The sequence below is a fragment of the Nycticebus coucang genome, chromosome 20, assembly GCF_027406575.1.
Source record: "Nycticebus coucang isolate mNycCou1 chromosome 20, mNycCou1.pri, whole genome shotgun sequence".
Lineage (NCBI taxonomy): Eukaryota > Metazoa > Chordata > Mammalia > Primates > Lorisidae > Nycticebus > Nycticebus coucang.
Genome location: NC_069799.1, coordinates 37,115,285 through 37,129,931, shown reverse-complemented (window position 1 = coordinate 37,129,931; position 14,647 = coordinate 37,115,285). Strand labels below are relative to the sequence as shown.

The following is a 14,647-nucleotide window of genomic DNA, read 5'->3' as shown; positions in this document are numbered from 1 at the left end:
CCCACTTGACTGGAGCAGAGCTTGGAGGGAAATTGAAAACGAAGATAATACTGTTCACACATCCCTTGAAGCTGAGAGATGGAACCTGCAAATACCTGGAAGTTATCACTAAACATTCTGGATTATTCTCTCCAAAACTAGTCTAGGATGGAAAAATTCCACCCCCTTCCTTGGAGTTACTTCTGTTACCTTCTACTACTCCCCCCCTCACTACTTGGGCTTAGGATGATGGTCATCATCTGCGTTTTCTGCACCTCGTTGGTTCTAATGGCATTGGATAAGAACCAGCTTCTTAGAGAATTATTTCATACACAAAGGAAATATTAACTGGACAGATGAGAGGGATGGGCTCCAGAAGGAAATACAGGGTTACCCAGAATGCAGAAACCTAGGTTTCCCAGAGACAGAGAGGAGACATTCAACAAACAAGTATTTATTGAGCACCTACTATGTGCCAGGCACTGTTTTAGACACTCCCCCCCCCAAAAAGGATAAAGGCAGCAAACACAAATTCTGAGGGAGAGGAAAGAGGAGTTGAGGAAGAAGGCTAAGGGGATTCAGAAGCCCGATAGGGACTGTGCCTTACACCTCCTTCTCTTCTGTGGTGGCATCTGAGTACTGCTGATTCTCAGAGATGAGGTTGTTCATGTTGCTCTCAGGTGAACTCCATCTTGTCCATAACTTTGCCTATATACCACTGGAGGAAGGCTTTCTGGAGGAATATGGCAGTGAACTACTCTGAGATGCACTTGAAGAGCTTCTGGATGGCCATGTTGTTGCCAATGAAAGTGACCACCATCTTGAGGCCTCAAGGAGGGATGTTGCAGACAGCTGTCTTGACATTGTTGGCGATCCATTCCACAAAGTAGCTGCTATTCTTGTTCTGTACATTGAGCATCTGCTTATCTGCCTATTTCATGAACATCTATCCATAGAAGACGGGACAGATCGGCCATGGCTGGGATTATAGGCAGCCATCATGTTCTTGGCATCAAAGACCTGCTGGTTGGGTGGCACCTATGGCTCAGTGGGCAGGGCGCTGGCCCCATATACCGAGGGTGGTGGGTTCAAACCCAGCCCGGGCCAAACTGCAACAAAAAAATAGCCAGGCATTGTGGGGGGCATTTGTAGTCCCAGCTACTCGGGAGGCTGAGGCAAGGTAATCGCCTAAACCCAGCAGTTTGAGGTTGCTGTGAGCTCTGTGATGCCATGGCACTCTACCGTGGGCAATAAAGTGAAACTCTGTCTCTACCAAAAAAAAAAGACCTGCTGGTTGAGTTCTGGCACAGTGAGAGCCTGATACTGCTGGCTTCTACGGCATGAATAAGTGGAGATGCAGGAAAGGCATGGCACCATGTTTCAGAGGTCAGCGCTGAGCTGGCCAGGGAAGCAGAGGTGGGTGGTGACAGCAGTTATGGTGGCTAACATGAGGTGAATCATATCCCTGTAAGTTGGCATGGTCAGTTTTAGGGTACGGAAGCAGATGTCATAAAGGGCCTCCTTGTCAACGTATTAGGTCTCATCAGTGTTGTCTATCAACTGATGGATGGAGAAAGTGGCAATTGCAGAGCTTGACCATGGTATCAGACACTTTGGGTGAGGGCACCACGATGAAGGTATTCATGATGAGGTCAGGATACTCTTCTAGGATCTTGCTCACAAGAAGGGTGCCCATTCCAGAGTCTGTGCCCCTGCCCAGCCAGTGGGTCAGCTGGAAGCTCTGCAGGCAGTCACAGCTCTCTGTCCTGAACCACATCCAGGACTGAATCAACCAACTTGGCCCTTTCTGTACAGTGGCCCTTGGCCCAGGTGTTGCCTACACCAGACTGACCAGGAACAAAATTGTCTGGTCTAAAGATTTGGCCAAAAGGACCTGAGCAAACAGAGTCCATGGTCCTAGGTTCTAGATCCACCAGGATAGCATGAGAAACATATTTGCCACCTGTGGCTTCATCATAATACACAGAGATTCAGTCCAGCTGCAGATGGGTGTCCCCATGGTAGGTACCTATGGGCTCAGTACTGTCTTCATTGCTGATCACTTCCCAGAACTTGGCACTGATCTGGTTGCCACACTGACTGGCCTGAATGTGCATGATTTTCCCTCATGTTCAAAATTTATCTATTTAGAGACCAAGGTGGTGGATTGCCTGAGCTCACAGATTTGAAACAAGCCCGAGCTAGAGAGAGACTCCCATCTCTAAAAATAGCCGGGCATTATGGTGGGTGCCTGTAGTCCCAGCTACTTGGGAGGCTGAGGCAAGAGAATTGCTTAAGCCCAAGAGTTGGTTGAGCTATGATGCCAGGGCACTCTTCCAAGAGTGACGAAGCGAAACTCTGTCTCAAAAAAAAATTATTATTTATTTATTTAGAGACAGAGTCTCACTTTGTTGTCCTTAGTAGAGTGCTATGAAATCACAGCTCATAGCAACCTCAAACTCCTGAACTCAAGTGACTCTCTTGCCACCACAATGCCTGGTTATTTTTATAGACGAGGTCTTGCTCTTGCTCAGGCCGGTCTCAAACCTGTGAGCTCAGGCAATCCACCAGCCTCAGCCTCCCAGAGTGCTAGGATTACAGGTATGAGCCACTGTGCCTGGCTTAAAATTTAATTTTTTTGCTTGCTTCAAGGTGTGTATGGAGCAAAAAAAAACAACAAACTTTTCTTTTTTTCTGCTGGTCGCAGGCTAAAAGAATGAAATGTGCCCCAGAAGCTGGAGCAGCAAGGTCTGAACATACTGACAAGAAGGTTCTGCGAGCAGGAATGAGATTTTTTTTTTTTTTTTTTTTTTGTAGAGACAGAGTCTCACTTTATGGCCCTTGGTAGAGTGCCGTGGCCTCACACAGCTCACAGCAACCTCCAACTCCTGGGCTTAAGCGATTCTCTTGCCTCAGCCTCCCGAGTAGCTGGGACTACAGGCGCCCGCCACAACGCCCAGCTATTTTTTTTTGGTTGCAGTTTGGCTGGGGCCGGGTTTGAACCCGCCACCCTCGGTATATGGGGCTGGCGCCCTATGGACTGAGCCACAGGCGCCGCCCCAGGAATGAGATTTTGTAATCTTCCTGGCCTCTGGTCATTTGAGCATGTAGCCTGAGCTTTGAAAATGGAGGCACTCCTCTAAGGCAGCTGAGTGGTTAAGGATCAAAAGATGAAAGATTATTCCGAGGTGCAAAAGGAAAGGAAAACAGAGTCTTGGTTCTATGTGCGCAATGTGGTCTTTATTCCACCTGGGTGCAGGTGCGGTGAAATCCCTGACGGGGAAAGAATTCCACAGGTGGGCTATGGCGGATGGAGATGTACACTTGATCTTAGCCAAAAGGCTGAGAAGCAATGCAGATGGGGACTTAAAGGGTCAGAGGGCAGGGATTGGTAAATTCATTATTTCCTGGGTAGGACATGCACTTGATCCTTCCTGGGGGGCGGTCAGTACATTTGACCCTATCAGCAGCTATGTTCAACGGAAATAAAATGTGAGGCACATGTGTCATTTAAAATTTTCTGGCTGGGAGCAGTGGCTCATGCCTGTAATCCTAGTACTCTGGGAGGCTAAGGCAGGAGGATCCCTTGAGCTCAAAAGTTCCTGACCAGCCTGAGAAAAAGCAACCATTATTTTCTTGTTTTTAATTGTTATTTTAGATTAGTATGAGGGTATGGACATTTGTTAGGTAGAGTCCAAGTTGTAGTTGTGCCCCTCACCTCGGAGTTGTCCCATATGCCCTTACATTGTGCCTATTAGGTGAGAGCACCCAAATCCCCAAATTGTATAATGGTGCTTTTACCATTTGAGAGCACCCAAATCCCCAAATTGTATAATGGTGCTTTTACCAAAAGCACCATTAGGTGAGAAACATAAGGCTATTAAAAATCAACTATTCAAAATTTACAAAAATAAGTAAAAGCTGAAGAGTTTTGACCTGTTGACTATATTTGCATGCCTCATCTTTTCTATAGGTCCTAATTTATTTTTAAGTACAATAGAACAGCTGTATTTTTAAATGCTTACATACACAAAAGCAAAATCAGGAGATGAATGTCTAAGTAGAGAGCCTGTAGTTTTGTTTTGTTTGATACAGAGTCTCACTTTGTCACCATTGGTAGGGTGCCTTAGCATCACAGCTCACAGCAACCTCAAACTCCTGAGCTTATGCCATTCTCTTGCCTCAGCTTCACAAGTAGCTGAGACTACAGGAGCCCGCCACGATGTCCAATTATTTTTAGAGACAGGGTCTTGCTCTGGCTCAGGCTGGTCTCGAACCTGTGAGCTCAGGCAATCCACCTGCTTCCACCTCCCAAGTGCTGGGATTATAGCTGTAAGCCACGGCACTCAGCCTAGCCTGTAGATTTAGATGCATGGCATTTTAAGAAATAGCTTCACAGGGTGGCACCTGTGGCTCAGTGAGTAGGCTGCTAGCCCCATATTCCAAGGGTGGCAGTTTTGAACCCGGCCCCAGCCAGACTGCAACAACAGTTGGACATTGTGGCGGGCGCCTGTAGTCCCAGCTACTTGGGGGGCTGAGGCAAGAGAATCGCCTAAGCCCAAGAGCTGGAGGTTGCTGTGAGCTGTGATGCTACAGCACTCTACCAAGGGCGACAAAGTGAGACTCTGTCTCTAAAAAAATAAAAAAAAAAAAAAAGAAGTGGCTTCATGGTGGCACCTGTGGCTCAGTGGGTAGGGCGCAGGCCACACACACTGAGGCTGGTGCATTCGAACCCAGCCTGGGTCCAGCTAAAAGAACAATGGCAACTACAACCAAAAAATAGCCAGGCGTTGTGGCGGGTGCCTGTAATCCCAGCTACTTGGGAGGTAGAGGCAGGAGAATTGCTTGAGCCCAGGAGTTGGAGGTTGCTGTGAACTGTGATGCCATGGCATTCTTCCCAGGGTAACAGCTTGAGGCTCTGTCTAAAAAGAAAAAGAAAGAAAGGAAGGAAGGGAAGGAGCAAGGGAGGAAAGGGAGAGGGGAGGAGGAGAGGAGAGGAGAGAAAAGAAAGAGCTTCACATCACAAGAATGGAGAAACAAGAATCCAATGTACTCAATTCTTATATGAAGACAGTTGATGACCTAATGGGGGATGGGGGAATGGAGGAGAGAGAGGGAAGGAGGGAGAGGGTTACACTGATTGCATTTATTAGGTAAAGTTCCTTTTTTTTTTTTTTGAGACAGAGTCTTAAGGGTAGTACCTGTGGCTTAGTGGGTAGGGGGCCGGCCCCATATACTGTGGGTGGCTGGCTCACACCCGGCCCCGGCCCAGCTGTAACAAAAAAATAGCGGGCATTGTGGTGGGCACCTGTAGCCCCAGCTGCTCTGGAGGCTGAGGCAAGAGAATCGCCTGGGCCCAGGAGTTGGAGGTTACTGTGAGCTGTGTGACACCGTGGCACTCCACGGAGGGCAATAAAGTGTGACTCTGTCTCTACAAAAAAAAAAGAGAGACAGAGTCTTATTATGTTGTCCTTGGTAGAGTGTCATAGTGTCACAGCTCACAGCAACCTCAAACTCTTGGGCCTAAGCGATTCTCTTGCTTCAGCCTCCTAAGTAGCTGGGACTACAGGCACCTGCCACAAGGCCCGGCTGTTTTTTTTTTTTTGCAGTTGTCATTGTTTAGCTAGCCCAGGCAGGGCTCCAAGCCACCAGCCTCAGTGTATGTGGCTGGCACCATAACCACTGTGCTATGGGTGCCAAGCAGGTAAAGTCTCTCTCTCTCTTTTTTTGTTTTGTTTAGAGACATAGTCTCATTTTATTACCCTCGGTAGAGTGCTATGGTATCACAGCTCACAGCAACCTCTGACTCCTGGGCTTGGGTGATTCTCTTGTGTCAGCCTCCCGAGAAGCTGGGACTACAGGCGCCCAACACAACACCCAGCTATTTTTGTTGCAGTTTGGCCAGGGCCGGATTTGAGCCTGCCATCCACAGTATATGGGGCTGGCCCCCTACCCACTAAGCCACAGGCACTGCCCAGGTAAATAAAGTCCCTCTTATAATTATGTCCCACCTCCAAGAGGTTCAGTCAGTGTAACCTCGTTCTCTATACCCTCAATGAATCCCCAACAATAAAAAATGAAACAATTTTTTTAAAAAAGGTCCCCTTCAAAAATGGCTTCAATATATAAACCCTTTTATAATTACATGACAGTTTATTCACTACATGAAGTTGGAACAGTTTAAAATAGTATTTACATGGAATTAAAATAACACGTTTTACCCAAGGAGTTTTTGTTAAATTTTACAAATCTCTTATCTTGTTTGTTAACGTAAAATTATAATAGAAATATACAAAAATAACACAAATTTTTACTATGAATATGGGGAAATAATCTTCCTTCCTTCTTTTTTTTTTTTTGAGACAGAGACTCATTCTGTTGCCCTGGGTAGAGTACTGTGGTGTCATAGATAGCTCACAGTAATGTCAAACTCTTGGGCTTAAACAATCCTCCCGCCTCAGCCTCCTGTGTAGCTGGCACTACAGGTGCTAGTTTTTCCGTTTTTTTGTTTTTTTAGACAGTCTCAAGCTGTTGCCTTGGGTAGAGTGCCATGGTGTCACAGCTCACAGCAACCTCAAACTCTTGGGCTTATGTGATTCTCTTGCCTCACAGGCACCTGCCACAACGTCTAGCTATTTTTTGGTTGTAGCTGTCATTGTTGTTTGGCAGCCGAGGCTGGATTCGAACCCAGCCAGCTCCGGTGTATGTGGCTGGCGTGCTGGCCACTGAGCTACAGGCACCAAGCCAGTTTTTTTTTTTTTTTTTTTTTTTTAAGACAGAGTCTCAAGCTGTCGTCCTGGGTGGAATACCGTGGCGTCAAAGCTCACAGCTCACAGCAACCTCCAACTCTTGGGCTTAAGCGATTCTCTTGCCTCAGCCTCCCAAGTAGCTGGGACTACAGGCGCCCACCACAATGCACGGCTATTTTTTGGTTGTAGTTGTCATTGTTGTTTGGTGGGCCCAGGCTGGATTCGAACCCGCCAGCTCTGGTGTATGTGGCTGGCCCCTTAGCCACTTGAGCTACAGGCGCCGAGCCCGGATTTTCTGCTTTTACTAGAGATGGGGTCACACTCTTGTTCAGGTTGGTCTCAAACTCCTAGCTCAAGGGATTCTCCATCTCTGTCTCCCAGAGTGCTAAGATTACCAGTGTTAGTCACCACATGCTCTAGGAAAATAATCTTAATGACAACATTTTACATTTAATTATTCAAATATCCACATCAATATTTGTATATAAATTTGGGGCCTGGTTAGTTTTTCTATTTTTAGTAGAGAATGAGTCTCACTCTTGGTTAGGCTGGTCTCAACTCAGGCAATCCACCTACCTCAGCCTCCCAGAGTGTTAGGATTACAGGAGTGAGCCACCTGTTTTGTTTTTTTATTTAATTTTTTTCTTTATTTACATTAATTAATTTATTTTTTTTTTGTAGAGACAGAGTCTCACTGTACCGCCCTCGGGTAGAGTGCCATGATGTCACACGGCTCACAGCCACCTCCAACTCCTGGGCTTACGCGATTCTCTTGCCTCAGCCTCCCAAACAGCTGGGACTACAGGTGCCTGCCACAACGCCCGGCTATTTTTTTGTTGCAGTTTGGCCAGGGCTGGGTTTGAACCCGCCACCCACGGTATCTGGGGCCAGCGCCCTACCCACTAAGCCACAGGCGCTGCCCAGGTAAAGTCCCTCTTATAACTGTGTCCCACCTCCAAGAGTTACAATCAGTGTAACCTGGTTCTCTATACCCTCAATGAATCCTAAACAATAAAAACAAATAAAAATGTTTTTAAAAAAGGTCGCCCTAAAAATGGCTTCAATATACAAACCCTTTTCTTTTAAGGGATTTTGGAGTTCATTTATTTTTTATTTTATTTTTTTTGCTGATTTTGGCCGGGGCTGGGTTTGAACCCGCCACCTCCAGCATATGGGGCTGGCACCCTACTCCTTTGAGCCACAGGCACTGCCTCACAAACCCTTTTATAACTACATGACAGTTTATTCACTATATGAAGTTGGAACACTTTAAAATAGTATTTAACATGGAATTAAAATAACACACATTTTACCCAAGGAGTTTTTGTTAAATTTTACAAATCTCTTATCTTGTTTTGTTAATGTAAATTTATAATAGAAATATACAAAAATAACACAAATTTTTACTATGAATATGGGGAAATAATCTTCCTTTCTTCCTTCTTTTTTTTTTTTTTTTTTGAGACAGAGACTAACTCTGTTGCCCTGGGTATAGTGCCATTGAGACACAGCTCACAGCAACCTCAAACTCGTGGGCTTACGTGATTCTCTTGCCTCAGGCTCCCAAGTAGCTGGGACTACAGGCACCTGCCACAACATCCAGCTAGTTTTTGGTTGGAGTTGTCATTGTTGTTTGGCAGTCGAGGCTGGATTCGAACCCAGCCAGCTCCGGTGTATGTGGCTGGCGCCCTGAACACTGAGCTACAGGCACCAAGCCAGTTTTTCTGTTTTTTTTTTTTTTTTTTTTTTGAGACAGAGTCTCAAGCTGCTGTCCTGGGTGGAGTACCGTGGCATCACAGCTCACAGCAACCTCCAACTCTTTGGCTTAAGTGATTCTCTTGCCTTAGCCTACCAAGTAGCTGGGACTACAGACACCCACCACAACACCTGGCTATTTTTTGGTTGTAGTTGTCATCATTGTTTGGCAGGCCCTGGGTGGATTCAAACCCACCAGCTCTGATGTATGTGGCTGGTGCCTTAGCCACTTAAGCTATAGGCACCAAGCCCAGTTTTTCTGTTTTTACTGGAGATGGGGTCATACTCTTGCTCAAGTTGGTCTCAAACTCCTGAGCTCAAGGGATCCTCCATCTCTGCCTCCCAGAGTGCTAAGATTACCAGTGTTAGTCACCACACGCTGTCGGAAAATAATCTTAATGACAACATTTTACATTTAATTATTGAAATATCGGGCGGCGCCTGTGGCTCAGTCGGTAAGGCGCTGGCCCCATATACCGAGGGCGGCGGGTTCAAACCCCGCCCCGGCCCAACTGCAACCAAAAAAATAGCTGGATGTTGTGGCGGGCGCCTGTAGTCCCAGCTACTCGGGAGGCTGAGGCAAGAGAATCGCTTAAGCCCAGGAGTTGGAGGTTGCTGTGAGCTGTGTGAGACCACAGCACTCTACCGAGGGCCATAAAGTGAGACTCTGTCTCTACAAAAAAAAGAAAGAGATTCAAATATCCACATCATTTTTGTATATAAATTTATAAATTTGGGGCCCTGGCTAGTTTTTCTATTTGTAGTAGAGAGAGAGTCTCACTTTTGGCTAGGCTGGTCTCAACTCAGGCAATCCACCTACCTCAGCCTCCCAGAGTGTTAGGATTATAGGAGTGAGCCACCACACCCAGCTGACAGTTTTGTTTTAAAAGAAATAATAAAAAATGATTGAATTAGTTTCAAATGGAAAAAAAGAAAAAAGTATAACTAAAAGATAAGATGAAAAAGGGAATAGAAATAGAAAATAGAATTATTTACACTCCCTGACATGTCTGTCCTGTCTCAAAAGGCCCCACTGCCTTGGATCTTGTATAACAAAATATGTTCTCTCTTCTTTCTTTCTTCAACAGATCACCTGGGGAGTCCACCTTACATGTTCAGAGATGGGAAGGAGGCCAGACAGAAAAGAAGCCTTTACTTATTTCTTGCACTTGGCATTGTCTCTAATTTTTTCCTCCTCACTATTTACCTTGACAATATCTTTGACTGGAACCTCGTTCTTCTCATTTGTTTACCTCAGGCCAGTGTCTATATACCCATATCCCATAAATCAAAGAACAGGAATCACCTTAAGAAGTAATATTTGTAGAGAATATTAATGCCCTCAGAAATTATGAATGGGGAATCATAATTAACCCATTTTCAGTGGAGGAAATTGAGGCTCACAAATGAGGCCCAGATCTTTGAGGTCGAAAGTGGTAAAATCCAGGATATAAATCTAGGCCCCATAATTCCAGAGCCTTTAATAAACCTACAGTTATATTGGCCTTGATTCTAACCCGACAAAAAAAACTGTGTCCTTTGCTTCATTCAGTCCCACCTGCCTGAGTATTTGGCTACTGTCTTCTCTCTTTCCATATTTCAGACCTCTTTCCTTCGCTTCAGAGAATTCTGGCTTAGTGATAGAAAGTCCTATTTTATTAGAAAAATATACTATGACTCTTGCTGAGATTCTCCAATTTTCAACCTAGTACTTAATTCTTCAATTTTCAACCTAGACTCAGTAAGAAAAGAGAAATTATTGAAGATTCAAAAAAACTCAAAATTATATTTTGTGAAAGAACTTTTAGAATATTTAGAAAGTGGCCAGGCACAGTGGCTCACGCCTGTAATCCTAGCACTCTGGGAGGCAGAGGCGGGTGGATTGCTTGAGCTCACGAGTTCAAAACCAGCCTGAGCAGGTGGTGCCTGTGGCTCAGTGAGTAGGGCGCCGGCACTCTTTTACCAAGGATGGCGGGTTTGAACCAGGTTCCAGCCAAACTGCTACGACAACAAAAAAATAGCCAGGTGTTGTGGTGGGGGCCTATAGTCCCAGCTACTAGGGAGGCTGAGGCAAGAGAATCGCCTAAGCCCAGGAGCTGGAGTTTGCTGTGAGCTGTGACACCACAGCACTCTACCGAGGATGACAAAGTGAGACTCTGTCTCTTAAAAAAAAAACAAAAATGTATCCCATGATTGCATTAATGTACACAGCTATGATTTAATAAAAACAAACAAACAAAAAAAACCCAGCCTGAGCAAGAGCAAAAACCCATCTCTACGAAAAATGGGGCAAGAGGATCACTTGAGCCCAAGTTGGAGGTTGCTGTGAGCTGTGACGCCATAGCACTCTACCCAGGGCAACAGCTTGAGACTCTGTCTCAAAAAAAAAAAAATATTTAGGAAATATTTTAAATTTGTAGATTTTTAACTACACTACCCAGTAGCACTCTGGGAGGCCCAGGTGGGTGGATTGTCTGAGTTCACTAGTTGGAGACCAGTCTGAGCCAGAGGGTGATCTCACCTCTAAAAATAGACGGGCATTGCAGCTGGCGCCTATAGTCCTAGCTACTTTGGAGGCTGAGGCAAGAGAATCGATTAAGCCCAAGAGTTTGAGGTTGCTGAGAGCTCTGATGTCATGGCATTCTACCCAGGGTGACAAAGTGAGACTCTGTCCCAGAAAAAAAAGGTGGAGGAGGACTCAGTGCCTGTAGCTCAGCAGCTAGACATACACCAGAGGTAGCGGGTTCAAACCCAGCCACGGCCTGCCAAACAAGGACAACTACAACCAAAAAAAAAAAAAAAAAGGCCAGGCGTTGTGGCAGGCACCTGTAGTCCCAGCTACTTGGGAGGCTGAGGCAAGAGAATAGCTTAAGCCCAAGAGTTTGAGGTTGCTGTGAGCTGTGACGCCACAGCACTCTACAGAGGGCAACATAGTAAGACCCTGTCTCCAAAAAAAAAAAAAAAAAAAAGAAGATATTGCTAGTAGAAGTGTTTCTAGATAGCTCCTTTGTCTAGACAAAAACATCAAAGAGAACAGCCCCAGGACTTCTGACTACTGTCAGTGATGAGCTTTGCATCCAAAGCATAGATATAAAACCTGACAGATTTCAAATGTCCCTCCAATGGTCCATACCCTGAAAGTTGTTTCCCCAAAGCTGAAAGACCATCTGTTCTGAGGGATCAGGTCACCATCTATGTCTCTGAGATACCAACCTGAGTTGAATGTGATCACTTCCAAGTGTAAAACACCTAAACTATAATTTAGGTGTTTGATTGATTGATTCTGGGGAGCCTGTCCACCTAAAGGCCTCGTGAAAGTGGCCCACCACACATGCCTGGGAATTGGAACTTTGTTTTTGAGACAGGGTCTCACTTTGTCGCCCTCGCGTCCAGCCTGTAATTGGAATTTTCCCTTCAGCTTTTACCAGATCCTAGGCAATCCAATAATTAATTACCCTCCCTCATGCCTCACCTTCCACATTCGCAAAGAAAGCGTCAGCGAGAATGACATTTCCACAGAGGCATAGCCCATATCACCTTCTACAAAATTCTGAAGTCGTTAATAGGTGGCCAGATAATTGATTTCTCCTAAAAGTGGCCGAATGGTGCTCTGGCTGTAGAAAGCAGAGGTCAGAACACAATGGACAGTTTCTCAGGCATCAGCCAGTTCCCATAGCTGTTTAGGAAAGCAGGTGGCTGCCTTTGCTGGATGCTCTGGAAAAAAACCCAGGTGCAGGCGGGAGAAGAAAAGGAGCTGCACAGAAGACCCTCCAGATTAAGGCAAAAGTGAAGCAGACTTTTCCACCTCACATCCTCCTCACTGCTCCGCCTGAACCAGCCCCTCCTGTCCCGGACCCCAGGCAGTTGCAAAGAAAAGGCAGACAGCGAGCAGCCATTGGAAAGGAGGGGTGCCTCCCTCCAGAACTGTGCACCATCCCTGAGCCTGGTGTATGCTGGCATTGTAGTCCTGCATCCCTGCAACCAAAGGGCTCCGAGTGGTGAACAAACTACAACTCCCAGAGAGCCAGGCAAGGACCCCTCCTTAGGCCTCCCCCAGGGCTGCTCACCATCCACGGGCCCAGTGTATTCTGGGATTGTAGTCCTGCAGACCTGCCACCAAAGGGCTGAGAGCTGTTAAGGGAATGCAACACCCTGAGCTGGTAAGGGAAATACAACACCCTGGATGCCTTGCAATGGCCCCGCCTTCTGCCCTCTCCTATGTGAAGGACTATGGCAGTTTCACCTAGCTGACCGGAACCTGATTGTTCTGAAACCTCTCCTGCCTGGGGAGAATGATTGTGGTCCAGGCGACTGATCTTACCCTGTAATTTGACCCCACATTTTCAGGAGATGCCAGCATTTGGCCTGTCTTGCCTGAAATTTGATTCCTCACAGACCAGCTAGCTTTCTTAGTTGACTCAAGGTTGCCTGATTGTAGTTCCCCTCCTCGCCCCATCTATCCACCCTCCATCACCTCTTTTCCTCCACCCTTTTCCGTATTCCATTTCATCTGCTCTACCCCTTTCTTGCCCCTCCCCTACCTTGCACTTTTGGACATGGGCATGTTGCTCCTCCATAGGAATAGAGCAAAAGGCCTATGGGCCTGGAAGTTCTCAAGCTTCTTGAGAACCCAGACAGGAAGTTCCCTGGTGTCTGTTACTCTTGGTTCCTTGTCTAAAGTGAAAAATACCCACTCCCTGGAAACCTTGCACTTCACAAGTTTCTCTCAGCACCTCAGGAACACCCCCACATGCCTAGGTTGGCAATATGGCTCACACCTGGGTCAGGCCTCTTAGAGGGATGCTCCTGTCTCTGTTAGAGAAAACAGCACAAATGAAAGGCCCCATCCCAGCTTCATACAGTAAGGAAACTCAGCCACACAGAGGTGGCTACATCCACCACTTCTCATACTCCCATTCACGCTGGTTCCCGGAACTTTAGTGTCCTACTGTGGATACCTTGGCCATAATTGACAGAGGCCAACAAGACCCACAGTGCCCGATGGTCCTTCTTAAAGCATTAGGAAAGTAGCTGCTGAAGTAATAATACACAGGCTACATTTCTGATCTGAATAAGGCTTCTTTGGAAATTCTTTTGACTTTTTTTTGTTGTTGTTTTGAGACAGAGTCTCACTCTGTGCCCTGGGTAGAGTGCTGTGGCATCACAGCTCAGAGCAACCTCAAACTCTTGGGCTCAAGCTATCCCCTTGCCTCAGCCTCCCAAGTAGCTGGGACTACAGGTGCCTGCCACAAAGCCCGGCTAGTTTTTCTATTTTTAGCAGTAGAGATGGGGTTTTGTCCTTGCTCAAGCTGATCTTGCACTTCTGAGCTCAGGCAATCCACCCACCCTGCCTTCCAAAGTGCTAGGATTACAGGTGGGAGCTACCATGTCCAGGTTTGATATCCATTTTTAAATATCCAGTTAGAAACACTTTTAATAATTTGCTGTTAAAACTTAACTGTGATAATTCTCTTAATTCATTTAGCTTCTCAGATTGAGCACTACACTACTACATGCTTCTGAAATAGGAGATGGCACAGCCTCAATTCTGTTCAGGGAGGCTGCACAAGACCAGAATATCCATTGCATGTCTTTCTGGAGTGTTAGATGTCAAAAGGTGGAGAGATGCCACAAGGAACTGGCCAAGTAGAGTTAATAGCAGAAACTTATTAGGAGCATCTGCAAACAGTTGAGATGACACCAAAGATGGAAAATGATAACCACACAGAGTTGGGTTGAGGGGCCTCTTTTATTTATTTATTTTTTTTAATATGGAACGCTTCACGAATTTGCGTGTCATCCTTGCACAGGGGCCATGCTAATCTTCTCTGTATCATTCCAATTTTTTAGTATATGTGCTGCCAAAGCAAGCACAGGGGCCTCTTTTAAAGCAGTTCAGGGTGTGGCATAAGTGTAGCTCAGGAGGTGGCAGGGCATGCCATGATAGAGATTAAAGATCATCTGCTGGCTGAGCACCTGCAGCTCAACAGTTAGGGTGCTGGCCGCGTACACCAAGGCAGGCGGGTTTGCACCCAGCCCAGGCCCAGGCCAGCTAAACAACAATGATAACTGCAGCAAAAAATAGCCAAGCATTGTGGTGGGCTCTTGTAGTCCCAGCTGTTTGGGAGGCTGAGGCAAGAAAATCGCTAAGGAGTTTGAGATTG

General features: G+C 46.2%; 1 non-coding gene across 1 annotated transcript; it reads right to left on the bottom strand.

The window, feature by feature from the left end:
* Window positions 1–14,248: 14,248 nt before the first annotated feature.
* On the bottom strand, window positions 14,249–14,357 carry LOC128573166 (U6 spliceosomal RNA). The gene has a single exon (XR_008376335.1). It is a non-coding gene; the product is annotated as a U6 spliceosomal RNA (small nuclear RNA).
* Between the last annotated feature and the right edge of the window lie 290 nt (window positions 14,358–14,647).